This window comes from Cryptomeria japonica, chromosome 8 (assembly GCF_030272615.1).
Source record: "Cryptomeria japonica chromosome 8, Sugi_1.0, whole genome shotgun sequence".
NCBI lineage: Eukaryota > Viridiplantae > Streptophyta > Pinopsida > Cupressales > Cupressaceae > Cryptomeria > Cryptomeria japonica.
In genome coordinates, this window is record NC_081412.1 from 617,843,150 (window position 1) to 617,870,125 (window position 26,976).

Sequence of the window (26,976 nt, forward strand, 5' to 3'; positions counted from 1 at the left end):
TAAATCGCATTTATTTAATTAAATCACCCCTTTCCCATTTAATTAAAAGTCCAATTGCATTTAAATAAATTAATATTTATTTAAATATCCTCCCAATGCATGTTGTAACCCACCCTTTTGAAATAAATCAATTTATTTTAAATTAAATCCAAAAGTCCTCCCACTTGCATTCTCCTACAAAATTCACTTGCATGTCTAATCTCCCCTTCTAGATTCTTCTAATACATTCTAATTAGCCTAATTACCCCTTAAGTAAGTATTTGCACATTTCTTAAGAAGAGGTCACTTCTCAAAAACCCTCAAAGTCTTCATAAACCATTAAAGGCTTTGTGTCTCCAACAAGTTAACCTCTAAAGTTTTCAATAACCATTAATGGTTAACTCAAACTTGACCCTTGGTTAGAGACTTTCTCTCTAACTCAACCATTCTTTAACCCATGGGTCTCTTCAAGCATTCATTGCTTTGACCATGGTTATCCCTTTAAACCTTCCACACAAGTTTACCCTTTGGATAAAAGTTTTATCCAATAACTCAACCCTAACCATACCCCCTAGGGTAACCACCATGTCTTCTTAGGCATTTAATGTCTCTTCTCTCTCATCTTAGGCCATCTCTTGTTGACATTGTCACCATTTCATTAGTGAAAACTGTAGATATGGATTGATTATCCTTCAATCCTAGCCCTTGTTAAGATTATTCAATCTTAACCATTCAGTTGCCCATTTCTTCTATAAATAGGCCCCATTTCCTTCATTATCATCAATCCAAGTTTTTATACATCCAGATTATAGTCCATTTTCTTCAAGCTTTTGCCTCTCTTTGTTGCAATTCATTTTAATCATTTATAACCATGTTAGTATAGTATTTTATCATGTTTAGCATATAACATGTTAGCATAGTTTGTTTAACTCTCATTATCATAGCATAATATCTCATCTTAGCAAGCTTTGTTAAACCATATAGATTTTTGTTGCATTTGCATATAGATCACGTTTATCACTCGTTCTTGGAGTTGTTATTTCAAAGATCAGTTGCTCAATGATTTGAGAGCAACCATGACTTGAAGAATCCTATGAAATAGAGAACAATGAAACTCTCTTGAAAGATTATCTTGTTTAAACAAATTTAACTAAATTGGTTTTTATATCTAATGTTTCATTGACACCTCTAGTTTTATGTTTCTCTTATTGACTAAGAGATACAAACATTTCTAGCATACAATAAAAACTTAATATCAGACTATATTCATATTGTTTCACGGAATTGCCATGGAATAAATTAATTGCAAATTGATGACGCTTGATAACATTAGTCTCCTGCCTTGTATAAGGCAGTAAGGCAGGGACTAATAAACATACAATATTATGGATTGGACCTTCCTGAAACCTACATTAGAGGCTTTGTCCATTTTCCTGAAACACTTACACAAACCTCAACACGCCATTCAAATATACATGATACAGATAAAACATATACACAATCTCAACACGCCATGGGCATATGCATAATATAGTCGTGTCTTTTCAACTCTTACTTCTGCATGAGACGACCAGCGGCAGTGGGCATGGCCTTGTACGAAGTCCCTCCTGCCATCAATGCAGTCTTCGCCCTTTCTTTCAATTCGCTCATATTCTCCCTCGCTTTAATTCCCTCTTCTTCTTCCATCAGTGCCCTCACTGCTCTGTCCACTTCCGCTCTCATTACAAACCCATCTCTTTCCATCTTGACATCAATGGCCACCTTTTCGTGGTTAACCAGCATAAAACTGTTAAACCTCTGTTCATCAAACAGGGGCCAGCTGATCATCGGAATCCCATACCAGATGCTTTCCAGTGTGGAGTTCCAACCGCAGTGAGAAAGGAAACCTCCGGTCGACGGGTGAGAAAGAATCGGAATTTGAGGAGCCCAATTGAGAACCACAAGTCATCTGTCTTTGGTCCGACTGACGAAACCCTCGGGTAAAAGCTCTGAAAGGTCCGTAACCTGCTTGGGGGAGAAGGTAATAAACTTTTCCTCCCCGCGCACCACCTACAGAAATCTGTGGCCGCTTGATTCAAGTCCATGTGCAAGTTCTGCAATCTGTTTCCTCAACATAAATGCTCCGCTTCCAAAGGAAACAAACACAACGGAGGAGGGAGGTTGCTGATTCAACCAGTTGAGGCACTCGTGTGTCTCGTGAGACTCCGATATGACTGGACCAATTGCATAGCTGGATGGCATTGATTTGCCTTCCCTGAGGGCTTTCAAAGCATCAGCCTCTAGCTCTTCAAAAGTATTTATTAAAAACCCGGTAGCTTCTGGAAGGCGATTGCTGTGATGGACAAACCAATGAAACGATGGATCGGATCTGTCTTTCATAGGCTCAGGCAGATCCCTCGCGGAAAATACTGGAACTCCCGGTATCTCTACACAGAATTCCTCCACATCTTTAAACGAGATATCATGCTCCGAGGTGAGTTTGGGCAAGTGTAACATAACAGAAAGCATACGCGCATTCGACGTGAAGAATACGTAAGTGGGTATGCCTAGTTTCGCTGCAAAATCGAAAGTGGAGGTGCAGAGGAAATCAGTAACAAAGGCAGAGATGGGCGAAGAGGAGTTGAGCAAGGAGTGGAGAATATCCCCAACATGTGGTGCAGCTTTCTCCATGTACTTTGATATGCGAGTTTCGATCTTCATATCATGGTCTTCCTCGCCATGGAAATCCACGTCGGGAAGCTCTGTAAAGTGGATGTCAAGGCCGGAAGATGCCAAGTAGTGGGCGTATGTGACTTGCTTGGCTGCGCGCATCCACGTGCTAGTTATTATGGTTGCAGAAAAGCCGTGGTTGACACAAAGGCGCTTTGCGAATTGAGATATAGGGACAAAATGGCCAACTCCTACGCATGGGAAAATTGCTACATGAGGCTTTCTCCCATTACATTGCACTTCCATTTTGCAGGGTTCTGCACTGAGGGCTGCTCTATGTCTCACTTAAGCTCTTTGTTTTGTCTGTGCGAATTAAGAGATCCTTGTGAATTGTTTATATAATTATCGAAATTTGGGGCTGAGAAACTAGTAGATTCCTGATAAACTCTTGTAATATCGGTGGATGAAGAACAATTGGGAATAGTTGAATTGTTTGTGGTTGTCATGAATCCTACTGGAACTAGGCAACACATAATGTGCAGCAAGACAAGAACTGCCTATAGTGACAAAATATTTGCGTAGTATCCAGCTGTGCGGATTGATTCCAATGCCGTGTGTGTTCATGTGGTCCTCTTGATCTTTGGGTGAACGGGAATGGCCTAAGTAGGGAGTTTGCGGATAGCATGAAGTGGTTTTAAGTGCCTACATTGTCCACTCAGTAACGATATTTTAAATAAATTTAGTTTATGTGGTATTTAAGGGTGCAGATTTATCTGAATGTAGTGGTTTTTTTTTCAATAGTTAATAAGATAATGTGTGGATGGTATTGATGTTATTTTAGGGTCACATAATGTGTAACTAGTATAGGTTTATTAGAAAAGTGTTATATATGTTAGTTGTTCTTTGTTTCTTTGGTCATGACAAATACTAGTTCTTTTTGAGCACCAAACTGGAAATAACAATTGAAAGACCAAGAGTCACAACTTAGAAATCCACTTTAAACAACCAATGGAAAACCAAGAGTGACAACTTAGAATTCTACACAAAGGTGTCCCTCATGGGAGTTGAACTTGGGTCTCCACATTGAGAACTCAATGCTTTAACCAACTAAGTTCAACCCCTTGGACATCAATTAGATAATTTTCAATCCATCTATTATAGTAATAGCAAAGGTTGTTCTTTATAGTTAATGTGCTCATGATCATCAAGTATACATGAATTTTCATCTTCTTAATTAGATAAATACTTAGAATAGTTTTCAACTTAAGCCAAATTGACTTATTAAAAAATATTTTGTAAATATATGATATGTGTTAGGTCCCGGGGAAAACTGAGAAGGGGGGGGGGGGGGTGGGGGATGTGCGGCGGGGGGGGGGTGTGCGGCGGGGTGGGGGGGGAGGGTGTGAATCAGTTGTCTAATAATTTTAAACCAAAAACAACTTAAACAATTTACTGCTTAGTACCGGTGAGACAGTTTGATATACTGGTGGACAGATTAACAAATATATGCAATACCGGTAGAGATTAATGCATGAAAATAAAAGACAAAGTCATCCACAACACATAACACCAATATTTGTACGTGGAAACCCTATAAGGAGAAAAAAAACAGTGGGAAACCTTACCCACAATCAGATGATACTACTACAGATAGTAAGTGTACATAAATGGGGTCTGCACATGCAGAAAGGCCAAGCGCTTAGAGCAAACTGCTCAAACACAAATGGGAGTCACACTGACTACAGTTGGATGGTTAAATCCAATAAGATTGTACTGCTAAGATTAGCATCTTCATATGTTGGATTTAGTACCGGTGTAATGCTAATATGCTTTCACAAAAACCTAGCTTCACCTTCAAATGATGTCTACGTGTATATCTCTACTTAATCTCGCATATACCTTCACAAAGACCTTCTTTGCATTCCACATTCAATCTTACAATTAAGACCTTACACTTATACCATAACCTAAGACCAATTTTAGTAGGTCGGCTCTACAAGATATTATAATAAAATCATTTTACAAACAATACATTATCAGATGCAATAACCAATTGAACATGTCGGTTTAATGCATTTACAACAATAATTAATCATCTCCATAGCGTGCCATGCTGATCTGGAAAAAATAAATCTGCTAGTGTAACCTTGGATCTATTTGCCGGTAATAGGCAAATATGCAAATATGAATATGTCAATAACCAATTCTTCAAGACAAGATGTCCGCATGGTGTCTTCAATATTTCTAGGTGTCCTCCATGCCATTCCAGGTGTTGGTGATCATTATATCCTGTCGGTGTACCATATACCAGTGACTGTGCAATAGTCACTTGCTTGCCGGTGAATGTACCTTTATTCTCCAAAGTGCTAGAGTTTTAGTAGGTGTTGACATCAATGACAAAACCATACCAAAATACCAAAAATCTCCCCCTTTGGCATTGATGGCAACACAAGATGGAAAAACCATCAAAGTGCCAAAACAGAAATGCCAAGTGTAAAAATCAACAATCTCCCTAAAGTAACAATCTCTCCCCCTGAGAGTAACATGAGTTTCCTTATGTTTTTCTGTACCAATCTCTTCCCAAAAGATAGTGTGTTTTTGTTTTTCCATAGATATCTCTCCCCCTTTGACATCAAATGTCAAAGTTACAACAAAATACCAATTGTTAGATACATATACAGAATACCAACCAATTATAATATACCAACTACTCCCCCTGAGAAGTAGTTTCCTCATCAAAGCCGAACTTAAAAATATATCTCTATTAATTCTGTTGGTTGATGACAGACATCAACTTTTAAGTATCTACCAGTGGGCATATGACCCCAAGCTGTTCCCTAAGATATTCAAAAGTCTCCTTAGATAGAGGTTTAGTAAAAATATCTGCAAGTTGTTCTTTAGTATTCACATAAACCAGTTTTATTTCTTTTGCTTCAACTTTTTCCCTTAGAAAATTTAGTTTGATAGAAACATGTTTTATTTTAGAATGTAGTACCGGATTCTTAGATATATCAATTGCTGTTGTGTTATCACAATAGATAGTTATAGGTTCCTTGCATTTTACCTTTAAATCTTTCAAGATTTATTTAAGCCAAAGTACCTGTGTATAGTTAGTTGCTACTGCAACATATTTTGATTCTGCTGTTGATAAAGATGTACAACTTTGTTTCTTACTCAACTAAGAAACTAATCTGTTTCCAAGAAAGAATGCTTCGTCGGTGGTACTTTTTTTGTCATCCACATCTCTTGCCCAATTTGCATCTGTGTATGCACATAGGTCAAAGTTTTCATCTCGAGGATACCATAATCCAAGATTTGTAGTGCCTTGTAAGTACCGAAAAATCCTTTTACTGTTGATTCATGGTTTTCTCTAGGATTACTCTGAAATATTGAAACAATACATACTGCATTCATAATATCAGGTCTTGTTTGTGTTAAATACAGTAAACCTCCTATCATAGATTTGTACCTTGTTGGATTAACAAGTGTAGATTCATCTCTTAAAGATAGTTTGTCATTTGTAGTCATAGGTGTGCTTACCAATTTAGAGTTCTCCATCCCATATTTCTTAAGTAACTCTCTTAAGTATTTTGATAGACTCAAGAATATACCTTTGTCAGTCTGTGAAATCTGCAATCCTAAAAAGAATCTTATTTCACCAATCATAGACATTTCAAATTCTTGTTGTATTTTGATAGAAAAGTCTTTACACAATCCTTCTTCTCCTCCAAATACTATATCATCAACAAAACCTTCTATAGAAAAGATGTCATCATTAGTTACTTTATAGTATAAGTTACTGTCAACATTATCTTTAGAAAACCCAATTTTCAAAAGATACTTATCCAATCTTGCATACCAAGCTCTTGGAGCTTGCTTCAATCCATACAATGCTTTCTTTAACCTACAAACCATATCTTTGTCATCTATTAAATAAAATCCATCAGGCTATTCAATGTAAACTTTCTCCTCAAGAACTCCATTCAGAAATGCACATTTAATATCCATTTGATATACTTTGTAGTTCTTATGTGCTAAAAAGGCCAAAAACAATCTAACTGCCTCAATTCTAGCTATTGGTGCAAAAGTTTCATTATAGTCAACTTCTTTCTTTTGAGAATATCCCTTACACACTAGTCTTGCTTTATTTTGAATAACATTACCACCTTCATTAAGTTTATTTCTAAATACCCATTTTGTTCCAATTACATTTTTATCTTTAGGTCGGGGAACTAATGTCCAAGTGTTATTTTTTTCAATTTGCTCTAATTCTTCTTCCATAGCTTTAGTCCAATATTTATCTTCACGTGCCTCATTAATTGATGATGGTTCAATTTGAGAAATAAGACATACCTCTTTATTTGCCAATCTTCCTCTTGTCATAACTCCTTTGTATTTGTTTCCAATTATCTGATCTTCAGAATGATTCAATCTTACATACCGGGGTGTCTTTGTTTGCTGTTATTCCTCAATCACAGTGGAATTTTCAGATGATACCGGTGTAACTGGATCTTCACTCTGTACTGGTGGATTCAGTGTAGATTCATTTGTTAGAATTTTTGTTACCGGTTCAGAATCTATATACCTCAAAGTTCCTCTGAATTTTTCATCAATCTTTATATTTGTGCTCTCAACAATTTTTTGCAATCTTTTGTTAAAACATCTATATACTTTGCTCTTAGATGAATAACCAAGAAATATTCCTTTATCGCTTCTAGGATCAAATTTCCCAATATTCTCATCTCTTCTAATGTAACATTTGCTTCCAAATATTCTAAAATATTTAAGAGTAGGTGTAATACCAAACCATAGTTCATGAGGGGTCTTACCAGTTTCACCTTTCATGTGAACTTTTTTGAATGTATAGACTGCTCTACTTACTGCTTCTCTCCAATATACATGTGGTAGATTTGCTTCTGATAACATACTTCTGGCTACATCCAAGATGGTTATGTTTTTCCTTTCAACAACTCCATTTTGCTGAGGTGTTAGAGGTGCTGATAGATGTCTTCTAATTCCATTCACTTCACAGAATGTATTAAATTCGTTAGATGTAAATTAACCTCCTTGATCTAATCTCAAACATTTGATTTTCTTACCGGTTTCATTTTCAACCATATCTTTGAACAGTTTGAACTTTCCAAGTGCTTCTGATTTTTCTCTAAGAAAAGTAACCCAACACATTCTAGAATAGTCATCAATGATTAGCATGAAATATCTATCATCTTGTAAGCTTTTAGTTCTAGCTGGACCACATAAATCAGTATGAATTAAATCAAGAGCATTATTGGATTTTTCTGGAATACTTTTGAAACTAATTCTAACCTATTTTCCAAATTGACATTCCTTACATACTGTATTGTGAGGTTTGACAATTTTAGGTAAATCTCTAGCTGCCTTAGTAGTACTTATTTTTACCATGCAATCAAAGTTTACATGACATAGTCTCTTATGTCATAGCCAACTTTCATCTATACTTGCAATCAACAATGTCTTCTCACTATTATTTAAATGAAAGATATTACCTCTAGTCTGATTACTGGTTGCAATTTCTAAACCAGTTCTGTTCATGATTTTGCATTTTCCATTCATAAATTGTAGCTGAAATCCTTTCTCAACTAATTGACCAACACTCAAAAGATTATTCTTTAAACCTTCTACATAGTAGACATTGTCAGTGTTATGCTTACCATCAAGAGATATTGAACCCTTAGCTTTGATCTGACAAGCTTTGTCATCTCCAAATCTTACTAAACCACCATTATATTCTTGAAAGTTCAAAAATTTACCTTTGTCTCTAGTCATATGATGTGAGCATCCAGAATCAATGATCCATTCATCCTTTGCTTCAATTTTAGCTGCTAAGGCCTGTTCTACCGGTTGCACTACATGTGCCAGTTGATCTTCTATTATAGCAACAAAAACACATCCATTGTCTGTCGGATCTTCATCAGAATCATCAGTCACTCCTTCATCAGCAACATAACAAGATTTTTCCTTATTCTGTTTAAATCTGTATCTCTGATATTCGGGATTAGGCTTGTATGTCCTTCTAGCTTCTTCTATTAGTCTAGCATGTCTATCAAGGCATCTTGAAGCCATATGACCAATCTTATTGTAGTTAAAACATTTAAAGGGTGCTTTACCTTCATACTTACTTCCAACTGGACCTTTAGGCATTTTTCTTGCAAATAGTGCTTCAAGTTCCTCAAGTTCTTCAAGTTCTTTCCTACATTCCTCAAGTTCTCTTGCATAAAAGGCTTTCCAATAAGATTTATCAAATGATGATGTAGATGATGTTGATGCTTTGAAAGCTAAATCTATCTTTATAGTAGCAACAGGACCAAATTCCTCAATTTCAAAGGCTGAAAGTTTTCCAATCAATGTATCCCTAGTTACTGATGTATTAGCCATTGTTCTTAATTCATTTATAGTAGTAACCTTCATTTTGTATGTCGGTGGCAATCCTCTTAAAACTTTTGAAACAATTTCATCTTCACTTAAGGTTCCTCCACAACATTTAATACCCAGAATAATTTCATTTACTCTTTCCATAAAAGCAGATTTCCTTTCATCTTCTTCCATTTTCAGATTTTCATACTTGACCCGGAAGCTTTCAAGTTTTACAATTTTGACTATGGAATCTCCTTCATTCAATGTTTCCAAATGATCCCAAATAGCTTTAGCAATTGATCTGTCTGATAATCCCATGATTTGTTGATCTGTTAATGCGCTCAAAAGTGCTTCTCTTGCTTTGCAATCATTTTCTTCATCTTTAGTCAAGTTAGGTGGATTAGGCTAGGTGGTAGTGGCAGCAGTATAGCCATTCTTTGTAACATCCTAGATATCCTTCCCAATGCAATTCAGATGTGTCTCAATTCTGATCTTCCATATCCCATAGTTGGTTCCATCAAGTTTAGGACTGTCCTTCCTAAAATAGTTAGTAGACATTGGATCTTCTCAAGTTGTTAAACTTTTGCAAAAGAGGACTTGGCTCTGATACCAATTGTTAGGTTCCGAGGACAACTGAGAGGGGGGGGGTGAATCAGTTGTCTAATAATTTTAAGCCAAAAATAACTTAAACAATTTACTGCTTAGTACCGGTGAGACAGTCTGATATACTAGTGGACAGATTAACAGATAAATGCAATACCGGTAGAGATTAATACATGAAAATAAAAGACAAAGTCATCCACAACACATAACACCAATATTTGTACATGGAAACCCTATAAGGGGAAAAACCACAGTGGGAAACCTTACCCACAATCAGATGATACTACTACAGATAGTAAGTGTACATAAATGGGGTCTGCACATGCAGAAAGGCCAAGCGCCTAGAGCTCACTGCTCAAACACAAATGTGAGTCACACTGACTACAATTGGATGGTTAAATCCAATAAGAATGTATTGCTAAAATTAGCATCTTCATATGCTAGATTCAATACTGGTGTAATGCTGATATGATTTCACAAAAACCTAGCTTCACCTTTAAATGATGTCTTTGTGTATATCTCTGCTTAATCTCTCATATACCTTCACAAAGACCTTCTTCTCATTCCACATTCGATCTTACAATTAAGACCTTACACTTATACCATAACCTAAGACCAATTTTAGTAGGTCGGCCCTACAAGATATTACAATAAAATCATTTTACAAACAATACAATATCTGATGCAATTTTTTGATTGAACATGTTGGCTTAGTGCATTTACAACAATAATTAATCATCTCCATAGCATGCCATGCTGATCTGGAAAAGATAAATCTGCTGGTGTAACCCTGGACCTATTTGCCGGTAACAGGCAAATATGAAAATATGAAAATGTCAATAACCGATTCTTCAAGACAAGATGTCCACATGATGTCTTCAATATTACTAGGTGTCTTCCATGTCATTTCAAGTGTCAGTGATCATTATATCTTGTTGGTGTACCATATACTGGTGACTATGCAATAGTCACTTGCTTGCCAATGAATGTAGCTGGATTCTCCAAAGTGCTAGAGTTTTAGTAGGTGTTGACATCAAAGACAAAACCATACCAAAATACCAACAATATGATCTTACCTAATGACTTACATTTTATGGGCATATGTACCAACAAATATTATTTCATGGGAAATGGTATTTGAATATAGTCTCTCAAAATCATTTAAAAGTAAATGATAGTTTGAGATATTATACTATTCATGCATGGTTTGGATTCATGCGCGATAATAAGAAACATATATATTTAATCAAATTTTTTTAATTTTTTGTATGAAAAATACATTTTGCCCCAATTTTATGCCACTGTTCTTGAATTTTATGTTGTGAACTTGTCATCTCCTCCTTTTTTCTAAGGAATAACACCATAAAAGGGTTTTCATGATGAATATTTGGTCATGCATTTTCTTTCTCTTGAAATTTGGACTCAATGGATGAATGAATAAATAATTTTTATTTCTTTTTTACCTCCAAGTAAAACATTATTGAAACTTTTAATTATTATTTATTGAATTAGTTATTTGAGTGAATGACATATTTTTATTCATTTTTATCATTTAAAAATATTATACTTTCATACAAGATGTACAATTGATAATATAAATAATTTAATCATATATAAACTCAATATAAGTGAAAAATTTATAAATTATAAATTTTTGAGTTCATTATCTTTTGACATAGTTATTTGTTAATTAATGATAAATATGCAACTAATGCAATTATGTTAACTATTAATACATAAATTGATGTATATTAAAACTTATATGAACTAGTTCCTAAGAACATGCTCTAATATTCACCTTAGATATTTTTGAACCTTTTACTTATTTAGTTACATATTGTCATCCTTAGTTTTTATAAGCGTTCATGACCTACAATGTCTCTTATCAATCAGTTGATTTATATCTTATTTTCTTATCATTCTTTAACTATAATCTTATAACAAGAAATAGTTTGAGTCACATCAAGGACCGTTATATATCTTCACCCCATTCCTTTTGGATATACATTATTAATCTCGCATTTTACACATGAAGGCCTTCAAGTATCTTGTTAAGCAAAAATATACTAAGAGAGTGGGGGTGAATTAATATATGATAATTTTAACTTCAAAACCAATGGAACATCAAAACCATTACTACATTTCATAATATCATGAAAAAAACTATGCAAGAGTATCAACACAAGAGATGACCAAATATATACATTGAAACCAAGAAGGGTAAAAATAAAGTGAGAATAGCTAATTGGATCTACTACCCAAATCTAGCCTCACCGAATAATAAAGAACTTAAAATGAAATTGCAAGCATCAACCCATGGGAATTTCAACTTAAGATAGAGATACTAATCCCTAATATGATTTGTAAGCACTAGTCTATAGGAAAAACCAATCTTCTAATCCAAAGCGCTGAGTACCAACTCATACAATGAGACACCAAAATAAAATACAACTAAGTTACAGGAAATAGAAAATCTATATCATGTGAACCTTCTAAACTCAACCTTCATCATATGTCTGATCTAACCTAACCTTCTTAAGAACATTCCCACAATATCTATAGGATTTGCATATTAATTTGCACATTTTATCGTATCTATACTTCTCCTTATTGAGTAAGAAACTTGCACAACTTTTATCACAACAACTACACATTGTAATTGAAATTAATTGGATTGGGAAGTTCACCAACATGGGGGACCATAAAGATGTTGCTTTAATTTTTTGTCACAATCAGAGAAACTATTCTAAAATTTCCATGAGCATCAAATGTAAAAGTACTTAAAAAATGTAAAGTTACTTTTAATTTCTACTATTTATTCTATGACCCACATTTTTTTGACTCATATTTGTTATCACATTTTATCTTGAAGTTGTGAAATATTCATCAAGATGCTATTAAGGCATAGAGGAGGTCAAAAAGGTAAATATCTCTAGTATTTTAGTTTCATGGTTTGACTAAATTCTAGACTGAATTAGGGTTTTTAAATAAAATTTAGTTTAATTTCCATGAAATGATAGTCTACCCCCAAATACCTCAATTATAAACAAAATACCCTAAACAACAAAAAAGATGCATTATATCATCAACCCTAAACCCTAGACCCTTGACCTATATGCTCAGCAGTAGTTCTAATAAGCTCAACCCTATAATCAATATCATTAACCAAAAACTATGCACCCTATATGCAATACCTTATAAGCTAAATTATATACCCTATAATAATACACTCAACCCTATAATACTATACGCTGAACCCTGAACCCTATACATTATACCTTATACCCTCAATCATAAAGCCAATACTCTAAATCCTATACTCTTTACTATGAAACCAAAACCCAAAACCCTATACCAATACCCTTAACCCTAAAACCTAATAGATATTATGGTACAAAGAGAGGTGGTTAATGAGACATGGATGGAGAGCTGGAGATGTGAAGAGGGAGGGAGAGATAAACCTAGAGTTGGGAGAGAGAGGGGTGGAAAGAGAGATGGTGACCTAGGCAATGGAGAGAGAAAATAAGAGATAGAAAGAGAATAATATCCTAAAACCTAAACTCTATACCCTATGTTACCTAAACCTTTTACCATCAGTATTGTACCCAAAACCCTATATCCTATGCCTACATTGGGAGAGAGTGGGTTGAGATAGATAGAGGGGGATAGAGAGAGGTGGCTAGTGAGACATAGATGGAGAGGTAGAGACGTGGAGAGGGAGGGAGGGAGTAACTTAGAGAGGAGTGAGAGAGAGAGAAGGACTTCATAAAGGGAGACGAGTAGTAAAGGGGGATGAAGAGAGAGGTAGAAAGGGAGGAAGAGAACTAGAAAGGGGATAGATAGTGACATGAGAAATCTAGAGGGGGAAAGAGTGGTGATATACATACATGGGGAGAGAAACGTGTGAGATAGATAAAGGATGATAGGGAGAACTAGGTGATGAGACATGGATGGAGAGGTAGATATGTGTAGAGCGAGGGAAAGATAAACCTTGAGAGTAGAGAATAAAATGGTTAGAGGAAAGATAATGACCTAGTTAATGGAGAGAAATAATAAGAGAGGGAGACAATAAGTGAGAGTGACAAAGGGAGATAGATATGGGAGTAAGGAGGGAAAGAGAAGAAAAGTGTAGGAGAGGCCTAGAGAGGGAAGAGAGATATGAGAGAGGGGAAGACAAAAAGATAGTGGGAAGTATCAAGATAGGCAATACCCTCAATCCTTTGTACCATAAACTATAGAATCAATATTATACCCTAAAACCTATACAAATACCCTCAACACTATACCTTAAACCCCATATCCTACATCATATTCACTGAAACCTATACCCTATAGAAATTATAAACCCTTGAACCTATAACATATAAAGAAGATAGATAGGTGATAACCTAGAAAAGCAAGGGAGAGTAAGAGGATGAAAAAATGAATAAAGAGATATGAGTAATAAGGGATGGAGGGAGTGGTATACATGGAGTGAGTGAGGGACATAGGGCAACATGAGAGAGAAACAAGTGAAGGTAGATAAGAGAAGGATAATTTTCATAAAGGGAGATGTGTAAGGGGTGATTACTGAGAGAGAAAGGTGTGAGAGAGGGAGAGAACTAGAGATAGGAAAGATAGAGGTGAGATACCTAGAGGAAGAGAGAGAGGTAACATACCTAGATGGGCAGAGAGGGGTGTGATAGATACAAGATAGATGGAGGTGAATAATGAGACAGATGGAGGGAGAAACCTAGGGATCTGAAGGAGAGAGAGAGAGAGAGAGAGAGAGAGAGAGAGAGAGAGAGAGAGAGAGAGAGATAAGGAGGCAAGATAAGAGGCATATAGATATGGGGACAAGGAGGGAGGATGACATAGAGAGGGGAGGAAGAGGGAGAGAAGAGAGAGAGAATAGAGGGAGAGAAGAGAGAGAGAATAGAGGGAGAGAAGAGAGAGAGAGAGAGAGAGAAGAGAGAGAGAGAGGGAGAGGGAGAGATATAGAGAAATATCAACATTGGCTATACGATTAACCCTATGTACCCTTAACTATCTACCATCAATCTTGTATCATTGAACACATACCCTAAACCCTACATAATACACCATATTTAGTAGAACCTATACCTTAAATAGTTTTTATACCCTAAATCCTATACAATATAAAATGGAGGGAGATGTAGTGTTCTATAGAGAGGAAGGAGAGAGAATAGGAGACACAAAAGAACAAAGAGGGAGAGGAGTAAGAAGGGATGGAGGGAGAGTTAGACATGGAGTGAGTGACGGACCTAGAGAAGGTGGGGATAGAGAGAAAAGGAGAGAGTTCATAAAGGAATATGGGTAAGGGGGGATGGCAAGAGAGGAGGAGTGGAAGGGGGATAAATAAATATAGGACAAATAGAGAGGTGAGATACCTAGAGGGATAAAAAGAGGTGAGAGACCTAGATGGGGAGAGATGGGTGTGAAATATGGGTAATGAGACATAGATAAAGAGGTGGTGAGGTGGATATGGAGGGAGAAAGATAAAGAGGAGAGAGATAGAGGATGGTAGGTAGAGGTGATGACCTAGACAATGAAGAGAGAGAATAAAAGAGGGAGAGAGAATAAGAGAGAGAGAGAGAGAGGGAGATAGATATTGGGGTAGGGAGGTAGGGGTATATAGAGAGGACGAGAAAAATAAATAAAGGGAGATACATAGATATGGAAGAGAGACATGATAGAGAGAAGAGAGAAATAGATAGGGAAAGATGGATGGAAGTATTAACATGGGCAATAACCTCAACCTTACATACCTTAAACTTTGTACCATCAATCTTGTACCCTAATCCTTAGAACAATATCCTTAACCCTAACATATATACCCTCAATGATATACCCTAAATTCTATATCATACACTCTATTATCTAAAAGATATACCCTAAATAGTTTATGGATTTTAAACCCTATGCAAGATAATGTTTAGGGAATTTAGGGAGAAGATGTGAGAAAAAATAAAATAAGAGACGAAGAGGAGTAAGAATGAATTGAAGGAGACATAGACATGGAGTGAATGAGGGACATAACGAAGGACGGGATAGGGAAGTGAGGGAAGAGAGTAGAGAGGGAGAAATTTCATAATGGGAAAGGGGTAAAGAATTGTGGAGATAGAAGTGGAGACAAAGGGATAAAAATAGAGTGAAAAATAAGGAGGTCAGAAACATAAAGGAGGAGAGAGAGGAGTGAGATAGACAAATATAGAGAGAGCTATATAATGAGACATGGAAGTAGAGGTAGAGAGTTGGATATGGATGGATGGATAAACCTAAATAGGGGAGAGAGAAGATAAGAAGTAGAAATGACAACCTAGACAATGGAAAGATAAAATAAGACATAGTGAGCTAGGGAGATAGATATGGGGTTAAGGAGGGATGCATGATAGAGAGAGAGAAAGGAAGAAAGAAAGGGAGAGATCTAGAGATGGGAGAGAGAGGTGAGAGAGAAGAGAGAAAATGAGAGAAAGAGATAGAGGAAAGTACCAATACATGAATCACCCTCAACCCTATGTATCATAAACCTTGCACCATCAATCTTCTACCCTAAATCTTATACCCTCAACCCTCAACCCTAAACCTTATATCCTACATCATATTACCTAAACCCTATAAAAGGAAAGGAGAGATGGCAATGTAGATATAGGATGGAGAGAGAAGAGGAGACAAATAATAAGAATGAAAAAGAAAGGTCTAAGGAGGGAGGGATGGTGAAGTGACAAGGCACAATTAAGATACTTAGAGATGGGAGAGGTAGATGGAGAAAGAAAATGAGAGATAAGTTCAAAAAGAGAGAAAGAGGGTTAGTTATGTAGGGAAAGAGGTGGGGAGAGTTGGAAAGACCTAGAGATATATATAGGTGAGATATTTAGATTTGGGTGAGAGAGGAGTAAGAGACCTAGGAAGGAGATAGAGGTGAGAGAGATATAAGGGGAGTGATATGCTGGTAATAAGATAAGGAGGTAGAGGTAGAGTGGAAAAGAGGAAGGGAGGGAGAGACCTAGAGATGTGGAGAGAGATAGGATGAGGGGGAGGGGTAGTGATTAAGAGAATAGGGAGAGGGGAGAGAAATAATAAGATAGGGACAAAGAAGAAATGAGAGAGAGAGGGGGGGAGGGATAAAGATGCGGATAAGGAGGAAAGGATAGGTAGAGAGGGAGAAAAGGTGGGAGAGATCTAGAGAGGGGAGAGATAGGTGAGTGAGAGAGAGAAGAGACCGAGAAAAGGAAGTATTGATAGAGAAGGAGATAAAATAGAGTGAAATTTAAAACCTCAACTATGCATCATCAATTGTAAACTGTAAACTCTAAGCCTTAATAAAATTGTGTGTGTGTGTGTGTGTGTGTGTGTGTGTGTGTGTGAGAGAGAGAGAGAGAGAGAGAGAGAGAGAGAGAGAGAGAGAGAGAGAGAGAGAGAGAGAGAGAGAGAGAGAGAGAGAGAGAGAGAGAGAGAGAGAGAGAGAGAGAGAGAGAGAGAATTTATCCAATGAAGACAATTTGGTGAATTTTTTTGTATTGGGATTTTTGTTGGGCATCCAATCCAAAGTCAAGTGATGATTTCATATGAAATATGTGTTGTTTTGGAAAGGTAAAATAAATCACACATTTTTTGTCATTCTCTCCTTGAGCTTTGCAAATTTTTCAATGCAAATGAACTAATTACCACAATGATGTTAATCTCTCTCTTATCTATCTAACAATATTATTTTTTTAAAATTTTGATTATGTTAATGTTTTCATTTTTATTTATTGTTTTAGTGTGTTTATTTTTGTGGAAATATGTATTATGTGTTATTTTAGGCATAGTTTTTTACATGTACATTATATTTTGAAACAAATTACTATTTTAGAAACTAGACTCTAGATTCTAAACATGTTGATTTTTCAATTCTTTGTTTGTATCTTAAACTTTTAAGGGGGACTTTGCTTAAAATTTTAACTATCGGGATGTGTCTACCTTGAAAATATCAAATAATCATATATTCATTAAAAAAAAAGCCCTAAAGTATGGAATAAACTACATGGTGTTATTCTCACTAGAGAAATTTGTTCAATTCTAAAAAAAAATCAACATTTTATATGGACCAAAATAGATTTGTCATGCTATTCTATTTTTTTTTAAATAGGAACACTTTGTGTGGCTCCCATTTTTTAAACCCTTAATCTCCACCATTTAAAAAATATAAAATAGTGGTTTAAAATGTAGATTCAAAGCACTATAACTATTGTCCTTTTACATCTTCAAATTTTGAGTGTAATCATACTAAAAGTGGCATCTTAAGACCTCGTTTTGATCCCCCATATTGGTGCAATTACTTAGATTATATATGCATTGCAATATTAATTGAACTTTCATGTCTTTGTAGAACTTATTTATAATATACGCAAGTCAAAAAAGATTAATCTCTTCAACCAAACATGTAGTTGGCCAATCCTAAAGCCAACATATTACAACAAGAGTGAGATCATGGTATGTGTTATCAAACACATGAACTCAACTAGTCCAAAACCATCTTCATACGCATCTAATAGGAACATCTACATAGTCAACAAGCCAACTCAATCAACCTTCTATCACTTTTAACCTTTATATCTACCCAGCCAAATCCTTTGAAATGTTGGAATATTTATTTTTGTGTATATCCTTACTTATCTTCCCAACCACAAGTCATAACTACCAAGAATGGTAGAACATAGTACCTAAAACTATGACATGCAACATGATACAAATACTATATTTGGGTAATATGTCTTAGAAACCTATTGTAGACACTTATAGACCTCCACAAATACACTAGAAAATTAAGAGCAATTGACATTGATACATGATGAAAACATTAAGAGAGCCATCCAACATTACCAATCTATGTTATCTGTTGTACTTAAATTCTCCAACATAACACAATCTCTTTAACATCAACATCATGACATAAATTTTGAAGTCAATGACAACACTGTATTAGACACATCTTCACCTTTACATTGGAATTTTTATTTTCATGTCCTTTCACATGGAAGACATCATGTGTCCCCTTATTTTTGTATTGTTAACATATATTTTGATATGGGTTCATTTATCTTCATCCTTTGAAATATTGTTACACTACTAGTTAATCTTATAAACATGAGATCCCATATTTGATATGATCCTTCATTATTATATTTTACATTATCTTACTCCTTTGATCCATCTTAACTATATTTTAAAGTATTATGACAGGCTCTTTGTTTAATTCTTGCAGCCCCTTAACCTTTATCATGGCCATATGCCTTCTATTTTAGCTTAGTAACTAAGTCAGTTTTCTTGTTCTTAGTTTCAATTCCAAACTATTCAAAGAAATAAATATAATTCCTATGTGTGTCTAAAGATAGAGAATATCTTTGATTATTCCATGTTAAAATGTTTATTCATGTTACATGCAAGATTACAATTTTAGATTACTAATGTTATGCCATAACCTAATTTAATAAACAGTAGAGTTGAGACATGTAGAATCTCACCCAAATATGAAGAGAAATAATAAAAAAAAAACTAGGAATGATACATAAATATGTATCCTTTGTAAACTTGATGTGATAGTTGTGCAAGGCTTACAATGTGTAACATCTAATCTAATGATGTGTAGGACCATGATTTTAGGATTATTAGATTTAATTCTTTATCAATATTACAAGAGTTTATGGTACCTACCATAGATAATCAAGAAAAAAACTAGGCACATTTTAAAAGCGCAATGATCAAATATAACATGCTATTAAAATATGATAAGGTATAAAAGAAAAATATAAAAAATATTTTGGATGACTAAGATCAAGAGGTTAGAATTTAATGCAATTATTTTTTATTTTCCAAACATAAGATGGTGGATGATGTATTTTAGATTCTAAATTGCTATTTTGATTAGGATGAACACTTTTATATGCCTTGTGTGGTCAATTTGATGACCATATTGAAGGAGGTGAAAATTTAAGCTAAACTATTTCTAATTCTCTTATCTATATTTATTAATTTAATATTTATTTCTATTCATTATTAAAAATTTAAATTACATATAAAATACTTTAGAAGTGAGATTTATTTTCATATAGAACATCATATTAGAGTAAAAAAAAAAAAACTTTTGTAATCTATGTTGCTAAACAATTTATATATGAGTACACAAAAACTTAAAGTGTCTTTGTATTTTTAATGTTAGAAGATATCACATGGTTGTTAATATTTCAATTACATAAAAAAAAATCAGTTTGACTGTCTTCTTAAATTCCAAAAAAAATGAGGGAAAGCTTTGCACAAAAGTTCAATTAATTTTTACACTCAAACTTTTATTAAATTTGAAATTTGGACATATCACAACTTTAGAAAATTATATTTTTTACTTTCAAAATAAAATATATTAATGAAAAAATTATATTCAATTACAACATATAGATTTCCAGAAAATTAAAATTAAAACAAATATATATAAAACAAAAATTCAAAAGAGATTCTCATATCACTCATCCAACATTATATAAAAATCCATGTACTAGAGAATATTGCACTTCCTGAAATTTTTAATAAAATTTTTAAGTCCGATCAAAAAATATATTGTGCTCAATCATTACAAACAACAATAAAAACTTGCTTAGATTTATTTGAAGACACAGATTCCTAGCGCAAAATATGGACACAACTTTTTTCGGTCTAAAATGGTACGTTAAATACATACGAAAATGAGTGTTATTGATTTTTCTAAAAATTTTGAACAATCAAAACCACAGTCAACTCTACTGATCATGACAAAAATCAATAACACAAATACTATTGATCCGTATTATGAAACCAGTTTAACAGCAGGCCAAAAGATGCCAGTTGCCATCATTATTGAAACCCATTTTGTGCGGATATCAGGAAATAAATGCAATAGACATATACATCATACACATAACAGTACAGCTACTAACCATACATTTTTGACAGTTGAGTGTCATTTAAACGCTTCCTTCTGCACGAAACGAGCAGAGGCAATGGCCATGAAATTGTACGAACTCCCTCCTTCCATCAAGGAAAGCTCTGCCTTTTCCTTCAATACACGCATATTGTCCCTTGCTTTAATTTCCTCTTCTTCCATCAGCGCCCTTACTACTCTCTCCACTTCCGGTCCAGGCACAAACCCATCTTTCTCCATCTTTATATCTATGGCTACCTTGAACTGATTAATTAGCATAAGCCTGTTCAACTTTTGTTCAGCAAACAGAGGCCAGCTTGTCATGGGAACCCCGTTCGAAATGATTTCCAGTGTGGAGTTCCAACCGGAGTGAGAAAGGATGCCTCCAACGGACGGGTGAGAAAGGACCGCAATTTGAGGAGCCCAATTGACAACCACAAGCCCTCTATCTTTGGTTCGACTCAGGAAACCATCGCCCACCGGATTTATTTTGGTCATTTATCCTGTTTATTAAAAAAATAAATATTAATTTAAAATTAGCCAATATGCTATATACGGTGGCAATGGCCACCGGATTTGTCTACTGTCAGATGCCAGATTTTTTTTCCGTCAGGTCGAGATTTACAGGATACTTTTTTACACGCCATATAAAATTGTTTCATTGTCCATGATAAGGTCCGTTTTTTATCTGAAGGAACAACTTCCCGTCGCAGTTTTCGTCTTGTCCAGCCATGGGCAGTGAATTCTACGCTTCAAAGAAGCAAAACGTGTTTCACAATCCAAAGTTTCGCACTGCACATTAAGATCAGACTGTGAAATGAGCCACTTCGAGTTCGGATGCCGTTGAAATTTAATCTCTCACAACAGACTTTATTTCTTACATGTAAAAAAAGGCGTAAGTACGGTGTCGACCTGACCGGTAAACCAGCTACAAGAACCAACAAAAATGGGTAAGTACGGTGTCGACTTGACTGGTAAACCAGCTACAAGAACCAACTACAGGAATAAAAAGTAAAAAGAACGAGCACGGTGTCTAAAGTTTATTATGTGAAGAGCATTAATAGATAACATAGTTCCAATAACCGTCATTTTATTGTCATGTTATCATTCTTGTAATTAATTGGTCTATTTGTGCACAACTATTGGAACATTTGTGCACCACTATTGGGACATTTGTCAACAAGTACATGCGATTTTGAGTTGAAGGTTACTGGAACATCTTTAGTTAGGTATCGAGGGACACTTTGAAATGTGTACTTTTTGACCTTTGTGCATATGTGCATAGTTACTACCCAGAAGCCAGATCAATAACTATAAACAGTTAAGTCCCATACGAAAACTACTAAAAAGAAAAAATCAAAATGTGATGTACCGTTTAGGATCTGTAGGTGCGTGTAGTTATGACGACTACTGATACTCTTCCCCTAAATGTAAGTATTGGGCATTATATTGCTGTGGAGTGCACACCAAGTTATAGCAGTCATTGCTTTCCACTGCATCGCCTTAGATTCTTTAAATGGACAAAGCCAAACATATGGACTCATCAGAGACAGAAATAACAAAGAACAGGATGTGAGAGAACAACAGGTTTAGGTCCAGGTGTGCGAATTTTTTTTCCCCCTCCCACGTTACAGGTTGTATGTATTCCAACATAGCTTTGATTAAGCTAATGTTTTCCCTATCTTTCAACCTGTTGTCTCTGGTACATTTTTCCTCCTCCATAGTTTCAACTTCATTCTTTAATTTCAATATTAGACTTAAAGCCCCTCCTTAGCATATACATATGCAAGCTAGCTAAGCTGAGATTCAATTGCCCACTTTTCCTAGAAGATGTTGTTGCTGACCTCGTTCCAATGTTTGAGCTTTAGCTTTGATTAATATTACTTTTTCTGATTGATAAGTGGGTTTTAAATTCTTGATCAGATAGGTATACTTTGATTGATTAGAAGAAAATAGTATGAACACTGAACATAAGTTCAACTATTTTAACCATATACTTCACAATTTTATTTAAAAAATTAGCAAAATTTAATATAAAAAAATTATAAATTTAAAATAATATTTATTTAAAAAATTTATTGCTAAATTAAAAATTTGAATAATAATTTATCAATCTTCATTGAAAAATAATAATCTTCAAATATGAAAAAAAGAATTTAACTATAGTAAGTCTTCTTTTATGATATATATGAAATGTCATAAATTTTTAACCCCTAAAAGATGAATCTTTAAAAAAATCCACACTATCGTAGCAGAAGATTAAGTGGGTTGTAAATCTCATTTGTAAAAAGATAAGATAGTATGTTAACATCGAAGTCTGGCATATGCAAACCTAATACAATTCATTATGAAGAAAAGTCTGAAATCAGAGGAATTCCAATTGATGTTGCTTCACCAACGACAAATAATCAACTAGCATTCAGTAATATTTTCAATAACATGTTTATTTCTCTTTTTAATTTGTGAATCAAGAATATTAAATGTACAAATAATTTACAGGATCAAATTGATTTGTACTTTAATTTAACATAATTCTTCAAATATAAACTTTCATAAAATTAACTTTCTTGTTTGTTTCAAATATGACATGTAAACATCATATCAAGTTCCTTTCCCTATTGACTACTTCTTGTTCTAGAGATTTGTTGTCTTTTCATTACCAATTCTTTATATTTCAGGCTGCAATTACTTGTTCATTTATCACACTTGACCTGAGAAGTTTACAATTCTAAATCCTTTCATTTATTTTGCTCAAATAGTGAGCAGGTAGCTATGAGCCGTTTAGAGGTCATAATTATTTATTTCAAAAGAATACACCTACTCCTACTACTACTAATAATAATAATCCATCTTTGACTTCGGTAATACCATGAATCAATTCACTACAGTAAATTGGCCTGAAAAATAAAATGGGTCCCATGTTGTATTTGTCACTTCACAAGGTTGTTCGGGCCTTTTATATATATATATAGATTAGTGTAGATTATGACCAATCAAGTTTTATGAGGAACAAAAATTTATTTGTATTTTTGTAAAATGTGTAGTAAGTTTTTAGAATAATTTTACTGTTATAAAAATATTTTTTTAGTTTTTTTTTCATGAATTGTATTTTTTAATTTATTATTAAAAATTTATTCATATGTTGGATTCCATTACTTTTATTTGTGATAAAATTTTTTGAAAAAACACAAATTTTGGGAATATATATTTATAAATTTGAAGATAGTGTTAGTTTAGAACTTTTAACATTATGAATGCCTTCTTTTTATGAGATCAAATAGGATTATTATTTTTTATTCTTTACTGCTAATTGTTTCCATAATAACTAATGCTTTGACATAATGTTGCAAAAGAGTGGTTTTACATAATGTGACTTCAATTTTGTACACTTAGGAAGAGCATCTACCAACAAGTCTAACCCTAACTGTATTGATAAGGTGCCATAAACTTGCCACCAGGATTCTCATTTCAAAAAATGGTGCATTTCTATTTTCTTCTCTATTTTTTCTTCTTTCTAATATATCACTCAAATTATATCCTCCTATCGGCATAACCATTACATCTTTTGATGCAAGCACTAGTATTTTATCTCAATATATAAATTTATTATTGAAAAGATCCAAATATTTGTACATTCCAATGAAATTCATATAAAAAATGCTTTCAACGCAATAAATTTTTTTTAAAAGAAATTCTCATATCAAGTCATCCATCCTAATACAACAATCCATATACTAGAGAATCTTGCTCTTCCTGAAGTTTTTTAAAAAGTATTTAAGTCAGAGATAAAAATATATATTATGCCGAATCATTACAAAATAACAAGAAAAAGTTGCTTAGATTTATCTGAAGGCAAAGAACAAAAACATGCCAGTTGCCATGATCATTGAAAGCCATTTGACCGAACAATGTGATCATTTGATCCCGTGCTATAGTTTTTTTTTGTTTTTTTTCTTTTAAACTCTATAATAAATAAACTTTCTGCGGATATCGTGAAATAAACGCCATAGATATATACATCAAACAGATAACAATACAACTAATTAACCATACATTTGTGACAGTCGAGTGTCATTTGAACTCTACTTCTGCACGAAACGAGAAGCAGCCATGGCCAAGGACTTCTACGAACTCCCTCCTTCCATCAACGCAAGCTCTGCCTTTTCCTTCAATACACGCATATTCTCCCTTGCTTTAATTCCCTCTTCTCCTTCCATCAGCGCCCTTACTACATTCTCCACTTCCGCTCTATGTACAAACCCGTCTTTCTCCATCTTTATATCTATGCCTACCTTGAACTGATTAACCAGCATAAGCCTGTTCAACTTTTGTTCAGCAAACAGAGGCCAGCAGATCATTGGAACCCCATTCGAAATGCTTTCTAGTGTAGAGCTCTAACCGGAATGAGAAAGGAAGCCTCCAACGGACGGGTGAGAAAGGACAGCAATTTGAGGAGCCCAATTGAGAACCACAAGTCCTCTATCTTTGGTTCGACTCACGAAACCATCGGGCAAAAGCTCTGAAAGGTTCGTATCTTGGTTGGGATTGAAGGTGAGATACTTATGCTCTCCCCGCACCACCCACAGAAATCGATGACCACTTGTTTCCAGTCCATACGCTAGTTCTGCAATCTGCGCCCTCGACAAAAAACCTCCGCTTCCAAAGGAGACAAACACAACGGTGGAGTGAGGTTGTTGATCTAACCACTCCAGGCACTCGTGTGTCTCATGACCCTCGGATATGATGGGACCAATTGTATATATTGACGGCGTTGGAGAAGAGCTGAGAACCTTACCTTCTTTGAGGGCTTCTAAACCTTCCTTTTCTAAGTCTTCGAAAGTATTTATCAGAATCCCAGTAGCTTCTGGAAGGCGAGAGTAATGGTGGAGAAACCAGTGAAACCCCTCATTGGATCTGTCTTGCATTGGCTCAGGCAAATCCCTCGCGCAAAATACCGGAAGCCCTGGTATCTCTATACAAAGTTCCCCTTCATCTTTAAACGAAACATTATGCTCCATGGCGACCTTGGGGAAACCTAACATAAGTGAAAGCATACACGCACCGGATGCGAAGAATACGTAAGTGGGCAAGCCTAGCTTGGCTGCAACATCGAAAGTGGCGGTGCAGAAGAAATCTGTAACAAAGGTAGAGATGGGCGAAGAGGAACTGAGCAAGGAGTGGAGAATATCCCCCACATGTGGTGCGGCTTTCTCCATGTACTTTGATATACGAGTTTGGAGCTTCATACTCACGTCGTGCTCGTCATGGAAGGCCAGATCGGGAAGCTCTGTAAAGCGTATGTCAAGGCCTGAAGATGCCAAGTAGTTAGCGTATGTGACTTGTTTACTTGCTTGCATCCACTTGCTCGTTATTACGGTTGCAGAAAAGCCGTGGTTAGCACAAAGCCGCTTTGCGAATTGCGCTGTAGGGACGAAATGGCCGACTCCTACGCATGGGAAAGTGGCAACATGAGGCTTTCTCCTCCCACTTTGCACTTCCATTGTGATGGTCTTCCGCTAAGCGCTGCAGTATATCTCACTAAAGCTCTTTCTGGTCTGTGCCAGTAAAGAGATGCTCGTGAATTGTTCACATTAATAGCGAGATTTGGGGCTAGAAAACTAGAAGATTCCCAAAAAGATATTGCAATGTCCGAGAATGAAATGACTCTTGCAGATGGGACAATTGGGAATTGTTGGATTATCTGTGGTTGTGTGGTTGTCATGAATGCCACCGGAATCTGCCAGACAGATAAGAACAGCCTATAGCGACTCAAATTATTTACGTACTCGGAAACAGGTGTGGATTCATTCCAATGCCGTGTGTATTGTGCTTTCCTTGATGTGGAGCATATTGGAATAATTTGAAATGGTCTAGAATGTACTAATGTAAGAGAGAACTTTATATACCATAAATGGAATATAAATGGACTTGTGATAAAGACAGTTTTCTTAATTTAATAATTAAATTAAAAATCTGAATACAGTTATTTTTCTATTTTGTAATTTCATTATTAAATTTAAAAAACGATCTTATCACATGTTCTTTTGGTATGTGCATAGACAATTTTTTAATACATTGGTGTATCTTAAGGACTAGATAGCTACTTCTAGAGTAGTCTAGTCACTCGATTTGCATACACAAGTGAAATGAAATTATGTCTAATTAATATAGATATTATAAATATATTTATTAATTTATTTTATATTCAAGGGTATGTTTTCTTTGATTTTATCCATATGCTAGGATAAATGAATTAGGCAATGTGTGGATAGTATTGAAATTATTGTAGGACTCATATAATGCATAACTAGTATGGATATTATATATATATATATATATATTAAATTGTAAAGATAAATATCCTTTAGTTTTCTTTTGGGTTTTATGTACAAAATCATTTCATCACACTAAGTGTCTTA

General features: G+C 34.9%; 2 pseudogenes; both read right to left on the reverse strand.

The window, feature by feature from the left end:
* Positions 1-1,236: 1,236 nt before the first annotated feature.
* On the reverse strand, positions 1,237-3,173 carry LOC131043679 (UDP-glycosyltransferase 72B1-like; annotated as a pseudogene).
* Positions 3,174-20,418: 17,245 nt separating this feature from the next.
* LOC131043667 (UDP-glycosyltransferase 88B1-like) lies at positions 20,419-26,197 on the reverse strand (annotated as a pseudogene).
* Between the last annotated feature and the right edge of the window lie 779 nt (positions 26,198-26,976).